General features: G+C 25.6%; 1 long non-coding RNA gene across 1 annotated transcript; it reads right to left on the bottom strand.

Annotated features, from left to right (window-relative positions):
• Positions 1-8,284: 8,284 nt before the first annotated feature.
• On the bottom strand, positions 8,285-19,073 carry LOC129606615 (uncharacterized). Its single transcript, XR_008696769.1, has 6 exons — positions 18,960-19,073; positions 12,139-12,320; positions 11,899-12,027; positions 9,841-10,001; positions 8,523-8,605; positions 8,285-8,456 (listed from the first exon to the last, which is right to left on the bottom strand). It is a non-coding gene; the product is annotated as an uncharacterized LOC129606615 (long non-coding RNA).
• Positions 19,074-20,242: the final 1,169 nt, after the last annotated feature.

The raw sequence follows: 20,242 nt of genomic DNA on the forward strand, positions 1-20,242 counted from the left end.
GGATAGATTATTAATTAAATGTCACGATTTTGGCATTTAAAAATTTACATTAGCGGCGAAATTTTGTTTTTTCTATTGTCCGATAGAGGTTAAAAATTTATATTGATTTAGCATCACATATGACTTTTCACGTGGTTCAATAAAAATTTAAAATAAATTCACAATTTGAATACAATGAATCTGTCATTTTGTTAGACATGTCATTCTTGATATTTTTGAAATTTTATATTAATAAAATTTATATAAATTCATGTTTGATTCTGAATTTGTTTCTATAAAGAAATTTAAACATAATATTACTAATTTTTATATTTTATCAGTCTATGTTGAGGTATTGTTTAATTTTTTTCATATTTGTTACAAATTTTTACTTAAATATTTCAATGTACATGCATACATACATTTTATAAACTCTGTGTAAAATTTTCGATTTACAAAATTGGTAAGGTACACGAACACAAAATACGATGACGAATCGAAACACGATATGCAAACAAATACGATATTCTAAAAACGATATTAGAATGCATTCGAATGAAAATAAAAATAGAGAAACATATAAATTTTGCATATCATTTTGAATTCAATACTTAAATTGTTAGATTGTAATATTTTTATAAAATTTTTTTTTTTTTTTTAAACTTATTATGTAAACTAATTAAGTGAAACAATATTAAACGAAAAATTATATCAACTTATAGATTATTTAAGCATATCATATTAATATATTGACATTTAGAATATTGACATACATATGGATTTATTTGAAATATAGAAAAAAATTAAGTAATTATGAAAAGTTATAAAAATTAACGACACTAAAATTAGATATTTCGATTTCGCCGAAAATTATTATAGCAGTGATTTGTGTGTTTCGATTTCGCCGGAAATTATTGTATTATCGCAAAGATTTGTGTAAAAAAAACTAATTTATAAAATAGACACATAAGATTTTATTTACGAAACTTTTTTTTTGTTGAATTTTCAAACTAAATTATAATAAAAGGTTATTATCACAAGTACTTCAAAAATTTTCGCAAGATGGCTAAACAAATGAAAATTATCTATTATAAAGAGATTCTATCATTTACTAAATTTTATAAATTTCCTACGAATTCCTAGATAAATAACTTTGTCTTAGACACACTATGCGAAAATGAAGCATTTACGTGATTGTGAATACGATATTTAAAAAATTCCTATATTTTTAATAGCAAGAAATATTTAGCAATGTTCAAAACCTTTTTATTTAATTATGAAATTAAAAAATGTTATGACATTGCATAGTTTTAGGACAAAATGTCACGGGAATGCTTTTTAAAAGTTTAAGAAGCTAAATTTAAAAATAATTTTTTAAATTTGTAGTTCAAATTTTTGTTTCAAACAAAAAAATATTTTTTCAAATGTCACGGGAATGCTTTTTAAAAGTTTAAGAAGTTAAAATTAAAAATAATTTTTCAAAAATTTTATTTTTCCAAAAACAATAATTCTAATATTTACTATGAATTTAAATTCAATATCTGCATCTCGCTGATCTTGTTTTTTAACCTAGACAATATTCTGTACGTTTAGGTACAGTACTTTTATTTTTACGATTAGCGAATTTAGCACGATTAGTGCAATAGAGCCAAGAAAGTCTAATTTTTTAACCTCACCTTTTATTCATAATAATTTGTCCAACATTATATATTTTTAACTAAACTCGAAACCTGCAATTATGCCACCTGATTTTGTTAAAAAAAGAAAATATTCACATTTTCCATAAATAACTTAATAATTATAATTTTATAATAAAATAACAAAATAATAAAAATATGAATTTAAATAACTGAGACATCGTCGTTTTAATAAAAAAAAAAATAATATTAAAGAATAATAAAAAATAATTTTTTACCCCTTTTTTTATATTTTTACTTGATACACAAATCCTTCTCATCCCTATTCCATATTTTTTTATTTTATAATATTTTTGATATTTATTAGCTAATTAGTTTGTACACCCATCAAAATGCCAACGACCATAAGTTTTTTTTTTTCAATATATGTACATACATACGTGTATGCAATGTCAGAAGAAAACACATACCAATCGATTATCATTGCATGCACGTGACTTCCGAGAGTCAATTTATGAATGTGCAATATAAGAATAAGATATATATATATATACAATATGTGTGTTTGTTAACAATTCAGTTGCTCATTAAATTTATTTGCTTAATATTTTTTTGTTACAAAAATATCCTTTTTCATATATTAGTTTGTGTAAATGTTATACAAGCACTTGTTTGTATATAAATATAAAAATAAAAAATATGTAAGTCGTATACGGCTGGTCACTTTTATTATTTTAATATGTTCGTTAAAATATTGCAAAGGGTCTTCGATTTTTGCTTTCCGTTTTCTTTTACTTCTTCTTCTTAATTTTATATTGACGCGTCCTTATTTCATAAATGTATTTTTGTCTTTACATTCTTTACACAAAAGTCAAAGTATCCTTTTTCACTTGATTATTATCATTCATCAATTTCATATTCTATTTTTTTGTTCCTGAAATTGTAAGAAAATAAGATGTGAATGAAATTTAAAGGTTAATAAGAGGGTTAATATTCACGTATGTTGGATCTATTTCTGAGAAAACATAAAAAGAATAAAATGAAATTTTTTTTTTTTTTCAAGGATTCATACGAGTGAATGATTAAACGTTTCAAGTACTAGGCTACTTGATGGGAACCAAATATTTTTATTTTTTTTTTAATTTCTACTTATTTTTTTAAAATTATTATTAAATTGGTTGTTGTTTCATTAATGATATACTTAGAATATCTTAGGAATAAAATAGGTAGAAAATTTTGAAATCCCTAAAAAAAAAAAACAGAAAAATTAATTTTTTTTAATTAAATTGTGAGAAATGAATTTTCTAGTGATAAATCAAAAAAAACTGGGGTCTAGGCTCTGTATAATGTATCTCACTGTGGATAATTTTAACTGTTTCTCGTGCACAAATTTACAACATTACAATTAATGAAACCTGGATAGATTGGCTTATATATTTGAGTCAGTTAACCAGTCCTGCGACTACTTTAGATGAGCTGATATATTCATAATAATTTTGTAAATGTGGGGTCGAACATAATTTCTAATACATTTTAAGATTCATATCGGATGATTTAAATACTTTCCATAGCTGGTCCTTGATTATACATTCGGGACGGAGATCAATGTACGAGCTTTATAAATTTAGAGCATTAAAACAGACAACACTTTCCAAATCGTTATATGCCAAGCTTGTTCAAATTTTCCTACGAATTTTTTTTTTAATGCTATACTTTCATACATTAGGAGGACATATATGTGAATTTATTTATACTGGGGCAGGCTCTTTCTTGAATTGGAAAATTTAATAATATTTGTAAGTATGTGGTCCAATTTATGTGTTTTCATATTAAGTGACGATCTATTTCTTGGACAACTGCGATCTGGTGGTGGGCTCTTTTTCCATTGTAGGGAGAGTTATCGATTTCGAAAATTACTGATTGACCTCGTTTTTGGCCTAGTGCTTGGGTGTCGTGTGGAATGATCATGAGACACCACTTCGCTGACTAACTATTGGACAAATATTGTTGTAGAATCTTCCAAGAACGTGTTTCACCAAAAATTTCCCCTGAAATAAAATAGAAAATAAAGAAAATTTTAAAATTTTTAATTTTATTTTTTTGTTTTAAATATTTTAAAAATAGCTGTCAAAATTTACATATATTGTTTAATTATTTTTTGCGTTTATATTTTTTGTTATACGTACAAGGTGCATTTGCATTAAATTTGTAAGTACATGGTGTTGTAATTGAAAATTTCTTCTACTTAACAAAAAAAAGTCCTCATTTTTATTAAGATTATCCTTTTTCTTCCTGTTGACTTTATATTCATTTTTTTTTTATATAAATAACAATGAATATAATTGTTTTATAACAAGAATGGGTTCATTTTGTGTGCGTTCATTATTGTTTTCATTATTATTGTGGAAAAATGAAAATCGTTAAATCTTTTAAAATTAAATGTATGAATTTTATAAAAATCAAATCCCTATTTTCTCCCCATATAGCAATAAAGAAGATTTTATGTTTTATGCCCGAGTATATGTGTACGAGTTCATAACTTACATAATGTAGTTTGTATATTAGTGTAGGATCCTTGTATAACATCAAAACTGAAATCAGTTCAATTTATTTTATTTTATGTGAAAAAATGTGTATTTACAGTGTATGTGCTAATATATGTGTAGATAAATGTAAGATACTTCAAATGTTCCGGGCTCTTAAGTTAAGATTAACTGTAGCGTGATTTTATATTATATATAGAACCAAGAGAACCCTATATTTTGTTTATATTATTATGAGTTTTTTTTTTGTAATATGAAAAGAAAATTTTTTATTGCATGTGTTCACAGTTATGTTTTTCTAATAAAAAAATTTGTTAATATTCCTCTGGCAATTATAGGAGTATTATATAAAATTTTAGTAACGCAACAATTAAAATAAATTATTTGCATATACATGCACATACACGTACATACACGTACAAGTAATACTTATTCTGTGTAAAATCAGATAAAGTTCAAACTGCAGTCGGCAATTAGTGCTTTTAAGTTAATTTTTCTTTGACTTCAAAATTGTTGGTTGATTGATGTGGCCCCAGCAGGTTAGCCGTATCCGATTCAAATGCAGGTCGCCATCAAATGCAGGATTGCATGATGCCTATCTAAATCACTATTTTGAGGAATCTCATTAGATCCCCGATTGCAATTTTAGACACGTCGTCAAGCCACGTCACACTTGCCCGACCTCACGTGACCAATGGAGCCTCGCCTATAGCCAGACAAGGTAGTGAAAAAGTGTCTCCCTCTTGTGCACTTAATAATGTTTTGCTAGTAAAAACAATTCGTATAAGCTCTGTTATAACATCTACTCTTAATTTTCATGTGTATATCTAGTTTACAAGAAGATGTACATATATGATTAGATGTATGTAGTTGATTTTAAATGTTAAAAATAATTATTACAAATTTTAATAGGAAATCTATTTGTAAGAGTGTACTTGCTATCATTTTTATTAATTTCAATTTCAATCAATCTCAAATTTTAATATGTCAAATTTAATATTGAATTAATGTCAAATTTAAATATGTCAAAAAAATAACTCTTCCTATCTGTAGACTCTCTTTAATACACAGAATCTCTATTTACTGGTAGACTCTTACAATAAATGGGAGGAGTCACACAGTTTTGTTTCTTATATAAGAATGAAAATTCAGAAACGGACCGACAGTTTAATTGACTTGGATCATTTTTTCTTTTTAAATTTTCAAAATAAAATTATTCGTGTTCCCTATTTCGTACTGTAATTATGTTTTGCTGATATGTAATTGTTGTCCTCGATGATTTAGTAAACATCACGCATCCTTTTTCTCTATAAATTTTTTTTTGTTTTCCTCATTTCAAAATTCACAACGAAAAAAAAAATATTTTTTTTTTTACAAACATAAATGATTGTATATGCAAGTATGTGCGATGAGATTGCAATTTGCGTAACATGAAGAATTATAGTAAATAAGCTGTAGAAAACGACAAAAAACATAAAAACGAAAAAGGGATAATAAAGGAAGGATAAGAAAAAAAAAAGTAAAATTTTTTCATTGTTGATCCCAGTTTTTTATATTATGTACCTACTTACATGTTGGTGGTGCTTGTATTGTACCACGAAAATAACATTGGTACCTTGTACCCTACAACTTATGTACGTATAGTAAGGTAGTAAATGAATTCATATTGCAGTCAAATTTCTTTCCTGTTTTTTGTTTTTCATTTTATTTTTTGATTTAAAGTGTATATTAAAGGTGTACATATATTATTGTGTGTTCTTATGTGTGTGCATATATGGCAAATAATGAGAATGTCATATGCGCGTGTCATTTTATTTTTTTTCTTTAAATATTAAATTCATTAAAGAGATTTGATGAAGCGAAGATGGATTTTATCGCTATAGAATTTTGTATGTGACAAAATATTTTGACGTATGCAACTATAAAAAATTAATTTTTATTTTAAAGGAAATTTTCATTAAAGAGGCAGGATATTGATTAATTTTTTTTTAGGAAATAAAATTAAATTGTGAAAGACGCAAGTATTAAAAAATGTATGGTGGCATATAAGAGATTTTTTCGAAATTCTCAAGGAAATTTATAAAAAAACGTTTTTTAATTTTTACAAATTTAAACGTTTACAAATTTTTAGTGCACAGCGAGGAAAATATACTGCGAGACGAATTCCTACTTCTTTTAATAAATTTTGCCGCTTCTTCTTTTTTTTCCTAAAACTTTTTCCTTTCAGGAAGAACTTCTTTCACTTCTTCTTTTCAGGAATATCCGGAATATTTTGGCAAAATTTTTCATTCTCTTTTTCACATCATAAAGAACTACAAACAAATTGTCAAAATATTTCTTAAATTAATAAATAATTTTACCTCTAATAGATTAATAAATAATTTAAAATCTCCAAAAATAATTTTACCGGATTTAAAGTAATTGAACTATAGTTATGCACACCAATATTAGCATTGATAAGGAAAAAATATTTCCCTCTTATAATTTTTAAACTTCATAAATTTTTTTGTTTTTGTAAATAAATTTAAAACAAAAAACGATAATTTTTGTGCCACACGAATTTTTCTTATCGCATACTCTCGTAGATATAATTACGAGTATAACGTTTCGTGGCGTTATGACGCGTAGGTAGACTTTAGTCTATCAGTTTTAAAATTAGTCATATTTAACTTAATATACGTTTATGTATGAATTATGAGCGAAAATTCAATTCAAAATTTATTGGTAATTTCCCTAAAAATTCTAACATACAGAGTATGTTTCTACATTAATCTATACTATGCGTAATTTTGTGAAAATTTTAAAGGTAATTTCAATTTTGTTGAAATTTTTACTAAATTTTTTTTCGTTACAACCATTCCAATTTCGTATTTTTGCCAATTTCAATATTTAATATTTTCCCTTTAGCTCATTTTCGTCTTAAAATGGGTGGAATTACTGAGATTTAATAAATCGAAATGAAATTAATTGACATTCCATACGTCATAATATAAAAAACAAAAAAACAAAATACTGTTATTTGTCTATATAATATATATACATGTACATTTGTACGAATGTATGAATGTTTGTTCCTATTCCAGCCTCATGTCAAACTCGATAAATCTAATTAAGAAAGCAAATACACCTTTCTTTAACGCAATCATGTTTAAATATTAATTTTGTATTTTTTTTCATGTTCAAATCCCCCAGGCTATAAAAATAGAAAAACTATCCAAATTAAAAAAAAAAATTTAATGAAAGGATAAAATAGGAAAAATAATATTTGTGTGTGTACAAGGGAAAAAAAATTTAAGGGAGAAAAGCAGGAAGTTTTTAATATTTTTCGGATTTTTATAATTTCTCATTCCCACAAAAATGTTATTGTTAAAGTCTCAAATTCTCAAATTGGAATGTGAATATAGTTTTTTTTTGTATACTTAAAATTAAACTCAAATTCACATAACGTAATATTAGAGCATAAACGTATGTATGTAAATATGTATATATGTGTGTATATAATAACATTCTAAATCTAATCCTTAACGTCGCCTGTAATTTTATCCTTTTTCTATTCTCATTATATGTATTTATATTTGTATAACAATGTACACATGACTTAAAAAGCAAAAAATCCAACAAAAAAAATGAAATATCTACTATTTCAAATACAGGATACACTTGAATCCTTGAGAAATTCCCAAAAGAATTTTTTTTTCTCTAATTTTATTCTTATATAATTTTAGTTTCATGCAATGTTACAAAAGTATGTAGTTTCAGAAAGAAAGTTCATTTGATATCATAATTGCTAGTTACATAAAAACCTAATCAAGAAATGAAAACTATAAAGCTATAAGCAAAAAAAAAAAAAAACATGAAAAATAAATAAAATTCTCTAAGGTAGCATTCATCATTAGTGCCAAGTCAATGCGATATTTTTTTGCAACACTTCAATAATTTACTACACACTACAAAATTAATTTTTTGAGTTCAAATTTTATCCTAAAATAAATGAAAAATTTAGTTGATCAATAATTTAATTTTATTTAATAAGGACTGTAGATACCTGTGATCTCCGGTTATAGATTTCCTCATTTTTCGTTTTAGTAGCTCTCTAATACAGGCGTGGGGAAAGTGCTCCGAACAATTGAAAATTGTGTTCTCCTTCTTTTTGCCGGATCACTGCAATGTCTTTCATACAGAGGTGGTTGGTGAGAATTTCGAAGAAATGTAACGTAAATAAGCTTGTGAGACAATAAACGACTTAAGATTCTTCCTGATATAGAGAAACTGGGCACGCCAAGAATGTTGTGAATTTCTATAAAAAAAATTTAAATAATATTTTCAACCTTTTAATGTTTTGCTACTTTAAGAAAACACTTACTATATGACACTTCTATTGAAATTTTATTTATTGCATATCAGGTTCCTCATAAAGTCGCTAGGTGCCGTGTTATAAATTTTGAACTAGAATACGAGTAATCAAATGTTAACTACGCATTAATTTTCTTCTATAACAATTAGAAATAAAAGACAGGAAAGGATCCGATTGTCTTAGACCTATAAAATTATAATAAAGAACTAAATATTTGGAAATAAAATAATGAATTGAAGGGAGTAAATGAAATTTAAGAAAAATAATTTAAATTTGACCCCAATTATTTAAAAAAAAAAAAAAACAATTTCTACTTCTATACCCGTTCTTCGACTTCACCGTTTCTTCTTCCTTTTTAAACGTTGATTTTTCATGTTCTTTTAATCGATTCTCTTTTTTTTTACGTATTCTTTTTAGGTTTCACGTTTTTTTTCTTTTTGATACTTTTGTAGTCACATTTTGTTGACATCATCTGAACTTCCTGTTTTCACGGTTCTTGGTTATGTTTTGTTCTTTTTTTAACTAAATCGATTCAAATTTTTTTAAAAAAAGAAACAGAATTTTTTATTTTGTTTAATTGCTCTTTCAAAAAATCTGGGGATTTTAATTCATTTTTTTTTTCTACCTCTTTCAATTTTCTGTCAAGAATTAAATATTCATAAATTCATGACTTTTAATAAAAAACTAGCAAAATGCTAGAAAATACTGTGTGCATGCATGCTTATGTGAGTAAGATGTGTTGTGCGCACATTATTTTGTGTGTTTGTTACCTGTGTATAGTTTCATTAGAAAAGTTTTGTATTAGAAATTATATTAGTGCGGTTTGTTATTCTTGTTTTCTCCTTTTTTTTTATTTTTAATATAGAGGAAAACGTTGTAACATTTTTACTGTTTTATGCAAATTCAATCGTATGCATGTACATACATGTTTCTTTAATAGTTTTTGAAAACAGAGAAAAAAAAATGTAAGTATTTTGACATTTGAAGAAGATAATTTTTCTGTGTATTTTGTCAGGTCGTTTACTCTGAATTATTGGGAATGAAACGCATATTCTGAACAAAGTGAAAAAAAAATTAAGAGAATTTCTTAATGCTTTGAAGAGAACAATAAAATCACGTGAGTCATGGGAATTAAATCAAATGGAAAATTTAAAAAAAAAAATTTTCGTGAGTAGTACCTCACACGCTTTACTTCAAGATTTTTTGACATACAGCCTTCTACAGAGGTATCTTCAAAGATATCAGGACCTAGGAGTATATAGTTTGGAAATAGAATGTTATTTTGGGTAAAAACTCTCTTAAAATACATAAAGAAGTAAAAGTTTACCTTTAAATTTAAATATTGAAAGTGCGACGATTATTTCTCATAGAAAAATATGAAGCCATCTATCGGAATGTGCAGCACTACTCTTTTGCACTCCTTATATTGTATATTGTTGATAAAGTACGAGAGAGTGTGTAACCCTAAGGCAATGACCTGACGGTTTCCTATAAACAAATAAAAAAAAATTGGTTTATAATATTTTATCGAGAATAGTAAAGAGGGGGGGCACTTCTACATATTGAATATTGTTTAATTTAAATAGAATTTTAAATCAGCTTAAGCGTCTATGAAACTTGTTTGCAACAATTCGAATGAGATCTAATTCAATTCATTTCTAAATCAAAGAAAAATTATGTTTTCGATGCCTTTCGCAATTTTTAAATGTGTCATCTTTAAGTTCTACCAGAGTTCTACCAGTGTTGCTGCAAAGGAACAATATATAAATTTTTAATTTTCACTTATTGTTCAGTTCATCCGCAAAAATGTTCTGCCATTAATAGACAGGTATAAATATATAATTTTAATTATATTATCTTAGAAATGCCTTTCTTATAATTTTCATTTAAGTTTTTAAGGGATTTTGATCACACAAATTTTGCTCAACTACTTAAAATGTTCACTTTGGAAAAAATGACTTTTTGATTTTTCATCTGGGGACTCATGGTAGGTACATTTGCGTATTACAAATTTCAATTTAAATCTTAAAAATCTTAAAAAAACCTTCAACTGTTTAAATGTTTAAGCCCTACGTACTTAGATTTTCATATTTTCTTTGATTTCTTTTGACTTATACCGCGTTATATACCTTTTTTAAACTTTTATAATTTTATTGTCTTTTGAGCAATTGAATGCATTTTCTTTATTTTTAAATTTTACAATTGAAATACCATTTATTTACTAAACAAGAGAGAAAGAAATAAAAAAAAATTTACAATTAGAAAGCAAACCAACACATTTAAAATAAGAAAGAAAACTCTTTTTACCGTTATCATTATAAAAAAAAAGAAATGTCACTGTATAGACGCGGGTATATAGAAAAAAAAAATGAGGGCATCGTGTTTGCAAAACTTTCAATATAAAATTTATTCATTTGTAATTTCTAAACCTGTAAGTTATTTCAAAGTATGTGTATATAAAATTACCTATAACACAAACCTATAAGTTCGTTCGATGAAAGTAAGCAAGTTTTCTTTTAAGAAAATTGAAAATATCTTGAAAATATCTGTTGTATGCTTATGGATAAAATACGCGATATTTTCTATAAGCGCGGCGGACCAATATGTGCAATAACTATAAAAAATAAAAATATAACAACTTTTTTTTTCTTCTTTAAATGAGGTTAAACTGAGTAAGTACGTGAATTAGGTAATGAAGAAGAGAAGAGAAAGAAAATAATATTGCGACTTTTTCTCATTTTTCCATTTTTCCAATTATGCTTTTAATCGTAAGCGCAACATTGTGTAATAAAAGCGCAATATTTCATTCTATATATATTTAAGTTAAATGGAAAATTTCTGATGGAAAATTATATCATATGATAAGTGGTAAGAACAGTGTTGCTTCATAAAGTATCGAGCGGCACAGATCTGCTTAACAAAAGCTGAAGCTAATATGTGTTATTATATAAAGTTACTTACATATTTAAAATGTAAAATATCTCAATAAATGACAGAATGTCTCAATATTTATTCCTGCAATAGAAGTTTAATTAAGATTTACCTCCATAGCCCGTTTGTAATGCTAATAAACACCTACAATTCGGAATAAAAATTCGAAAATAGCTTAGTAATACGACTAAAACTGAAGTAGGTACTAAAATTTTATATACCTATAGTAGCTTAGTAATGTGGATATTAATAATTAATAGACCAACATTTCTGAATAATTCAGCCGACATTATGCAATTACGGAAATAACCCTAGAATCAATATAGTATTTCTACGTAGAAAATTAACGGCAGCTTCCGTATAGCTTCTTAAGAATGTGTATGTAACATTAAAGTTATAGATAATAAAATGCTTTGTTTAATTCATTCTCATCATTACATTTTGGTTCTCATACCATAAAATTTCCAAAAATTTCTCATTGACACATTTGTGACTGCCACTAACGAAAGACTTCTGAATTAAAAATATATTTGGAATATAATAAAATGGTAGGCACCCCAAATGTTTACTTCTGTTACTGTACCTAAAACAAAAAAAAAAAAATAGAAATTAGAGAAGTATAAAGAAAGGTAAAAGGTATCAATTAACACATACACAAATTGTATATGTTTGAAATAATTACATAGCTACTTACATATGCATTAATTCACAGTTCTCTGAACACACTAAGTCCATCAATTCCATTTGAATAAATTTAATTTATAATTATATGCGGCGATTGTATCCCACAAAATGTAAAAATATCTGCATATTAATATAAAAGGTATTGCTAATAATAGACCCATAAAACGTACTCAACATATATGTAGGGAAAAACTGGAGTATAAAAAAAATTATAATTTTATTTTAAAGAAAAACTAAGAAACCAAAATTTAATATAAAATTTTGTGAATACCACATTGAATATGAAATGTCGTAATTATCATAAAAATATTTTTAATATATGCGCATTTAATTTCATATACAAATAAAAACATAACCTAAAAAAGATGAAAGAAAAGAGCAAAAAATTGCACCACCATTAGAAAAAAAAGTATAAACATAGTATTTTGGTTTCAATTGTAATGATGAAAAGATTTGAATTGGTTGTCGCTGATCTTTATCTTCCCAATATGTAAATATACGAATTGTATTGTAAAATTTAGGTTAGGATTGAGCAAAATAAGAAGTTTCTAATGTATTAAGTTGAATTAAATTCAAAATAGAATTAATTTGGATAAACGGGGGAAGGTGAAGAAACAGTGAAACTGTGACAATTATAATTTAAATTGTAAAAGTCTGTTCAAACATTATTTAGTCTAAAAGGCACAAAAATGGAACTCTTGATATACAACATCTTTTCTATTCTAGAATTTCTAACGCACTCAACGTATAATTTTAATAACATCAACTGGAATTTCACCTTTCCGTTCTTGTCGAATTCCCAATTTCATTTGGGATTAAAATTTTTATGGATACACAAAAATTTTGTCAAAGAGAAATAATATTTCCACATAGTTTTCTACGCCAGAGTATTGCTCATTCGAGTGCCGGACCACTGTGGGCACAGGAGTGATGAGATCGGCTGACGAATTTGTGCGAAGGAGGTCTGACATCTTTTTTGCTCAGCCCGTCTTCTTCTGAATCGAATCTTCGCTGAAAGGTTACTGAGGGATGTCATTATGCGAAGCTGTTCTTTCCATCTTACTCAAGGAAATTCCCTTCAGAACTGCTTGGGATGGATCTAAATCGGGTTCGTTTCGTTACTGGTTTTTTTTTTAATGCACATTGTCCGGTGAAATTTCACTTGCATAAGCTAGCCAAATTGAACTCCCTTTTGTATAGATTTTGCCGGCGCGATGAAGAAACGGCCATAAATATTCAGTGTACATTTTCCTGCTCTGGTCGTCAAGAAAGACAGATGGTTTGGTGGGGTTTTCTCAGTGTTAGGAAGCTCAAGTCAAACTTCCTGGTGTATGTCTTCGGGTATATCTTACTTTAAAAACTTCTAAACAATAATAATAATTGAAGAAAATTCTGATTACTGAAAAAATTTTCCACATCTAAATCTCTTAAAAATATTAATCACTAATAGAATAATAAAAATTTATGAGATGGCGTATAAAATTTCCAATATAGAGCTAATTTGTGTGTATGTCTATACTTAATCAATATAAAAATTTTTAATCAAAAAAATTATTGCGCATACATGCATTTTCTTCGGCATTTTCTTTTGTATCGTCTTCTTGCATTTTTAAATTGTATTCAATTTTTAATCATAAAATATGAATTGAAAGGAATTGGGTTTTAGCTTAGAGCAATATTTCTACTTAGTACAATATTATTTACCGTATATAGTCTCTGATATTTTACAAATACGCAAATACATTGCAATACTATTTCAGGTCTAGCCGAAACCATACGGATTTTAAAAAAAGAACGTTACGAAAGTAAAATAGATTTTAATAATTTATTCATTTTTATAAATTCATAAAAAACTTAATTTCGCAGTAAGTGCAAGACTCAATGTCGGATTGAGCGCAAGAAATACAGTTACTATGAAGAGATGTCAAATAACAATTTTATTATATACTATGCGTATTTAACTCAAATATAGCGAAAACGCGGATACGTGGTTTTGTCATACGAAATCCAACGAATTTTAATGAAAGATATACGATATACATAAAGCAAAATTCAAAGTATAATGAAATAAATACTAAAAAGTATATCATAAACTTAAATTAGGTTATTTAATTTTATAGTATTGAACGAATTGGAAAAAATTAAAAATTTTAAAACTATTCGATTATTTTCGTCTTATTTCCAGCAATTATGTATGTATGTGTATATGTATATATGTAGATATATGCTCATTTCATTATATTATGCTCAACATGTTGAAGGAACCTAAAAAATCAAAAAAAAAATCATATTAATTTGTTGATGGTGAACAATGTATTGTTCCGCTCTTTTTCCGTTCTATATAAAAAATAATTGAATTAACACATTTAATAAGTAACATAAAAATAAAATTAAAGTATTATACTTACATACATACATAAATATATATGTACATATCTACACAAACAATGTATAATTTAATTTTTAAAAGTGGCTTTTGAATGCTTTTTTCTGTTCCATGAAATATAAAGCGTTTACACAATGTATTGAAATTTATAAAGACTTGGGATCCGTTTTTATTTACCATGGTAGTGGCATAGTAATTTTTGCTTATTGTTTTAAAATAAAAAAAAAAAATTTTTTTTTCTTTAATATTTTTTAATGTTACTTTTATTTTCTTTTCATCTACTACTTATTCTCTATACCTACTCATAATATAATTTTTCACCCTTTTCTTGATTGAATAAAGTATAACGCAACTCTCTTATATGAGTTAGAATATACAAGAGTAACAATAATAATTACAAATAATAAGACAAGAAAAAAAAAGTAGTAGAAGACCCTCTTTTTCAGTTTTAGGTTTTTCCTTTTATCAAATCTCATAAAGTCTTAAGTTTTCTACATATACATAGTATACGAATTTCATTAAAGTGTGACCCCTTAAGAACATGTAATAATAAAAGATATAATGAACGCGGAACTAAAGTTATATGTATATATATATTGAGACATAAAAAAAAGGGCAAAATAAATAATTTTTTTTTTGAGAAAATAGTTAATAAATATAGTTATACTTGAAAATAATAAGATTCGAATTAAAAATCTATGAGAATTCAATAATAATTTTGTTGGATATTTAAAAGTCACGTGCTCTTAAATGACACAGTGTTCCTAATCCTCTATCATGTAACAACACGTATATTCACCTCAAAGAAATTTCCCTACACATTTTAAATGTATGCTTCCGCCTCAAATTTTCTGAATTTCCAAAAATATTTACATTTTAATTAAAGTATACATTTTATCTTACTGATTTGCCTTATAAGTAAGACTGTTATAAAGGCATTTAATTCAAAATTTATTTAGTTACTTGTATATCGACTTTAAGTGAGTCTCAACATTTTGTATTATAGTTAACAAGAATGTCTCGTTTGGAATCAACAATATATTTATAAATTTTCTGGACATTATATTAAAAAAAATTATAAAATAACAAAAGCTGTAAAGGGTTAATAGAATAAATTAATTATTATTCTAACAGAGTATAATGCACTCAGGTAATAGAATTATTTTTATAAATTCATATGGAAAGTCTACATATGTATATGTAATATATGTAAATCTGTGACGCTCCAAAAAACAAGTTCGCAAACCACAACAATACAAAACACATTTGAACGTCATAATATTACTTTTTTTTTATACTTTTTTATTTTAATGAAATATTGCTAAACCACAAGACGATAATTAAAAATTCAAAAATGGTTAATATTTGAAATTTGTACAGTAAAAATTAAAATGTCAAAATATTCGTAAGAAGTGTTGCCGAGTCAACAAAATTTGATGAAAAATTGATTTAAAAATTGTTAAGTCACTGACGATTGTAGATTGAACATTATGCTTTGGTAATGTACCACAACTAAAAGATCTATAATGTTCTCCCTAAATGCTCAAAGTGTCGCCTTGAGTACTTTCTTGAGACCCACATCTCTAACGTTCGTGTGGATTCCCATTCTCGTGTGGATCAACATTCCACAATTATTGAGAAATTTGATTCACAGCGTCCTGCCGTTTACAATATCTCTTTATGTTGACGTAATTTGTTTTTTACGATTTTGACATTAGTTGTTGTCAAAAACTGTAAGACTTAATAATCATCTTTTGGATTTTGAGAGCTGAAACTTTTAGAAACATGAGATATGTAAGTAAATAAAAATTTTCTTCATAAGAAACTAAATTTCTCATAGTGATAACAAGCTAGAGAGCGCAAAAATTTTATAAACACTTTAACACAGACAAAACTAAGTTAAAATCCGTGAGCAAATGTTTTTTTTAATTTTTTTGGATACTCTTTAAAAAATAGAATATTTTGATCTATAATTTTAATACCTTCTATTAAGAAATCGATTGCTAGAATTTTTTTCTTCCTGAAAATTCCTGAACCGTACACACACCATATTATTTCGTTTATGCGATCAGAACTCTATATTTATACTTTATATGATCTGATAAAATATTTTTAAAAGTTTTCGGGGCACAATTTTTGTCTAAATTTTAGATATCAAATTTAAAATCACTCGTATAATAATAATAGACTAAAAATGAAATTTATATTCTAAAAAAAAAGTACCTAGAATATTCGATTTATGGTCAAATTGTCATGTGCATAACCGTACTCTACTATATAATCAGCATATTTGTATGTGTGTGTAAATTTGTACAAAAAGTAAACGCAATAAATTTTCTTATTTTCTTTACTTTTCACTTATTCTGCTGTTTTTTTTTTGTTGTTGTTGATTTTCACATCATATATAAAATTTTTTTTTAAAGATTTCAGGGGGGATAACAACAACCAGATGCATGCATAACAACCCAACCATAAGAAAATTTTTGAAAAAATAAAAGAATACATAATGTGTTCCGCTTTACCTCATTCCAGAGAAAATAATGGGAAAATAAAAAAAACGAAAACTAGTAGAAAACACGAAAGAACGTTGAGTTTAAGGAATGAGAAAGGAGGGAAAGGTGGGTGGGATGGGCTTTAAGAAATTAGTGGAAAATAAAGCGATATTGTTTTTTATATAAAGAAATTTGTTTTTGTTGCTTTCTATGGTTTGCTTCTAATGATTTTCTTGGACAAATTCTTCTTCTTTTTCTATAACGCTTAGTTTTAAGATTTTTATATCAATATAAAAATAACATTTAAGTGTTTTTCTCTAACGAGACGGTATTCTTACTCTTCTATTGCAAGTTTTCTCCTTTTTTTTGCCTCTTTCTTTTTTTAATTCATTCAATAAAAACACAAAAATTGGAGGAACAAGAAAATAAAAAGTAAGAACAGAAAAGAAAAAAATCTTTTGTGAAAACTCGGAAGTGTTTTAACTTTTCTTGTTACCTTCTCATTCCCCCTAATAAAGGCTTTAGGTAGGCTTCTTTACTATTTATAGAAGTAAAGTAAAGTAAAAATATTTTTAAATGATTCTTTGGAATACAGTAAAATTTAACAGATACTTTCAAACTTATTAATTCCATTTATAGTGTGCATCTTGTGCCCAGTTGATATCAAAATTTTCGTGTATTTTGAATTGAAAAAACTTGAAATTGTTAATATAAAAAATGGCAAATTGATGATATCGGTGTGTTTAACATTCAAATGTCATTCATATACATACATACGTTTACGCAGTTTTGAGCTACTTAAATTAGCCTGCATTCAGGTAGAATGTTGCGAACCAGACATTCACGAATTGTCAAAATTAAAATCAAGAAGTTACGGAAAACCATTTTAAAAATCGAAAATTTCAAATGGTTTTCGTTAACTTCTATAAATGTCATCTTTGACGTTTTCAAGCTATAATATATAGGAATTCAGTTTAGTTTTAAGTTTGAGACTCTCAAATAACCTTAAATATATCATTTCTGTAGTAAATGATAGAGCTCTTTGTTAACAAAGAGCCAAGAATTTTTATAATTGAATTTGACATAAGAATATTACATAATATTACAATACAAAATATTAGAAAATGATTCACAGGTTTAACCATCTTAACAGTGAAAATCTATAAATTTTCATACAGTTTTTATTAAACCACAATACAAAAATTTTTGTAAAATTTACATTATTTTAACCGTTATGTGTAATCAATATGACAACATCAAAATTGATTTTTTTAATTCATGAAAATTAAATTCAAATTATTTGGTTAGTAACGAACGAATTCTTACAAGTAAAAGGCTAAAAATTATAAATTTTAATTTTAAATTTAATTTTTTTATTACATAATATAATTATTTAATTATATTACAGCCTAAAATTTGTAGAAAAAATGTAGAAAATTCATTTTTTAGAACAAATAATTTTCTTTATTATTTGTTCTAAACTTCATAATTTCCCAAAAAATTTTTGGTCCATAATTTTTATTAATAAATTATTTTAATGGCTAACAAATATTTATTAATAACACAAATAACATTTTTTTAAGTATAACTGCATATTTTTTAACGATACATACTTGTATGTAAATTCCCGACTCCTTTTACTTGTAGTATTTACAAAGTATTTTAAAAGAACGTGTAACTTTAAGTTTTAATAATTATACTTTGTACTCCAAATTCTTTTATTAAAAAAAGAATATTGCGAGTATTCTGTAATTCAAAATTGGATTTACTTATTTGCAAAGCCTATATTATGCAGAGATTTAAGTAAGGTAAGTGAAATTTTTCTTATATTGAAATTTTGTATTCAATTTCAAATGATCAAGGTGAAATAGAAAATGGCTTCAAATATTTTTATAAAATAAGAAATTATTAAATTCAATTTAGAAAAGTTACTTTAAAATATTTCTAATTTACCTTATAGGTCCACAAAATTCTTGCAGTTATGTGTTTCATGTATAACAATTCTGCGTTACAGCATCATTTTTCTCAACAAAAAAAAAGAAGTCACCAATCAGAATTCATTTAAATTAATATTCGCTCTCAAAACTCTCTACAATTTTCGTACAATTCGCTCCATAATTTGATTACAAATTTTTCTCTTTCTTTTTTACAAATTTTCATGTGTTGATGCATTCAAACTTTCTGTGTTGTTGCAGCTGTCGTTTGTAATTAATTAAATCTATAAAAAATTTTAAAATGTAGAAATTTAATATTTTCATTTACATTTTATTGAATTTTTAATATTAACTTTAATCTCAACTAAACATAACCTCAAATATTCTGCCATAATTTTAAAAAATTATTTATTATACAAAATGAAATCCAATAAATCAACATTATGATCATTAAATTCACCATTTTCAGTAATATTACAAAATATATTATTCAAATATACAATTTTCGATTTTAAATTCATAAATCAATACTAATGCAGAAAAAAAAAACTGTAGATCTTACAATGCTTACAAAATTTAAAGGAACTTTCTATTAAAATACAATAAAATTTAATAACAATAAATGGAAAAAAATGAAAAAGTACCCTCATCTTTTTGTTTTTTTCTCTTTTTAATTAAAATTAAATACGAAAAGTTCTTAATATTCTTGCGTGTGTGTGCATGTTATTTATTATACAAAACAATCGAATAATATTATAGAAAATAATACTAAAAATTTCCTTTTTTAAACTCAAATAATATGAAAAACAATAAATTTTCTCAAAAAATTCTATTCTACAAATATTTAAAATTTATTAATTTAATAGTATACAGAAAAAGAATGTTAAATAGAGAAATTTTTCAGATTAATTCTGTATTTTATTTACATTTTAAATACATTTAATACTTACGCACAGTCACACGAAATAATATTAAATTTAATAAAATTAAAAATCATAAATCACTCGTTAATTCCTCTAGTATAACAATTGTTTTCTCTCATGCACAATAAGACTATAATGCCTCATATAACTGCCATCTACATTCATTACATTTATACTACAATTACATTCATTATTATCTGTGCTTACATTTTTTGCAATAATTTTATCGAATATAGCCGCTGTTCCCTTCAAATATATAGATATAGGGGATAATGAGATTTACTGTTATATTGTAATAAGGGATTCTATAATACTAAACTTGCTATTATTACTGTTATTACTATATTATCATTAAACGAATGGTAATATTCACATCCAT

Source organism: Condylostylus longicornis, unplaced genomic scaffold (genome assembly GCF_029603195.1).
Source record: "Condylostylus longicornis isolate FDR11 unplaced genomic scaffold, ASM2960319v2 ptg000019l, whole genome shotgun sequence".
Classification (NCBI taxonomy): domain Eukaryota; kingdom Metazoa; phylum Arthropoda; class Insecta; order Diptera; family Dolichopodidae; genus Condylostylus; species Condylostylus longicornis.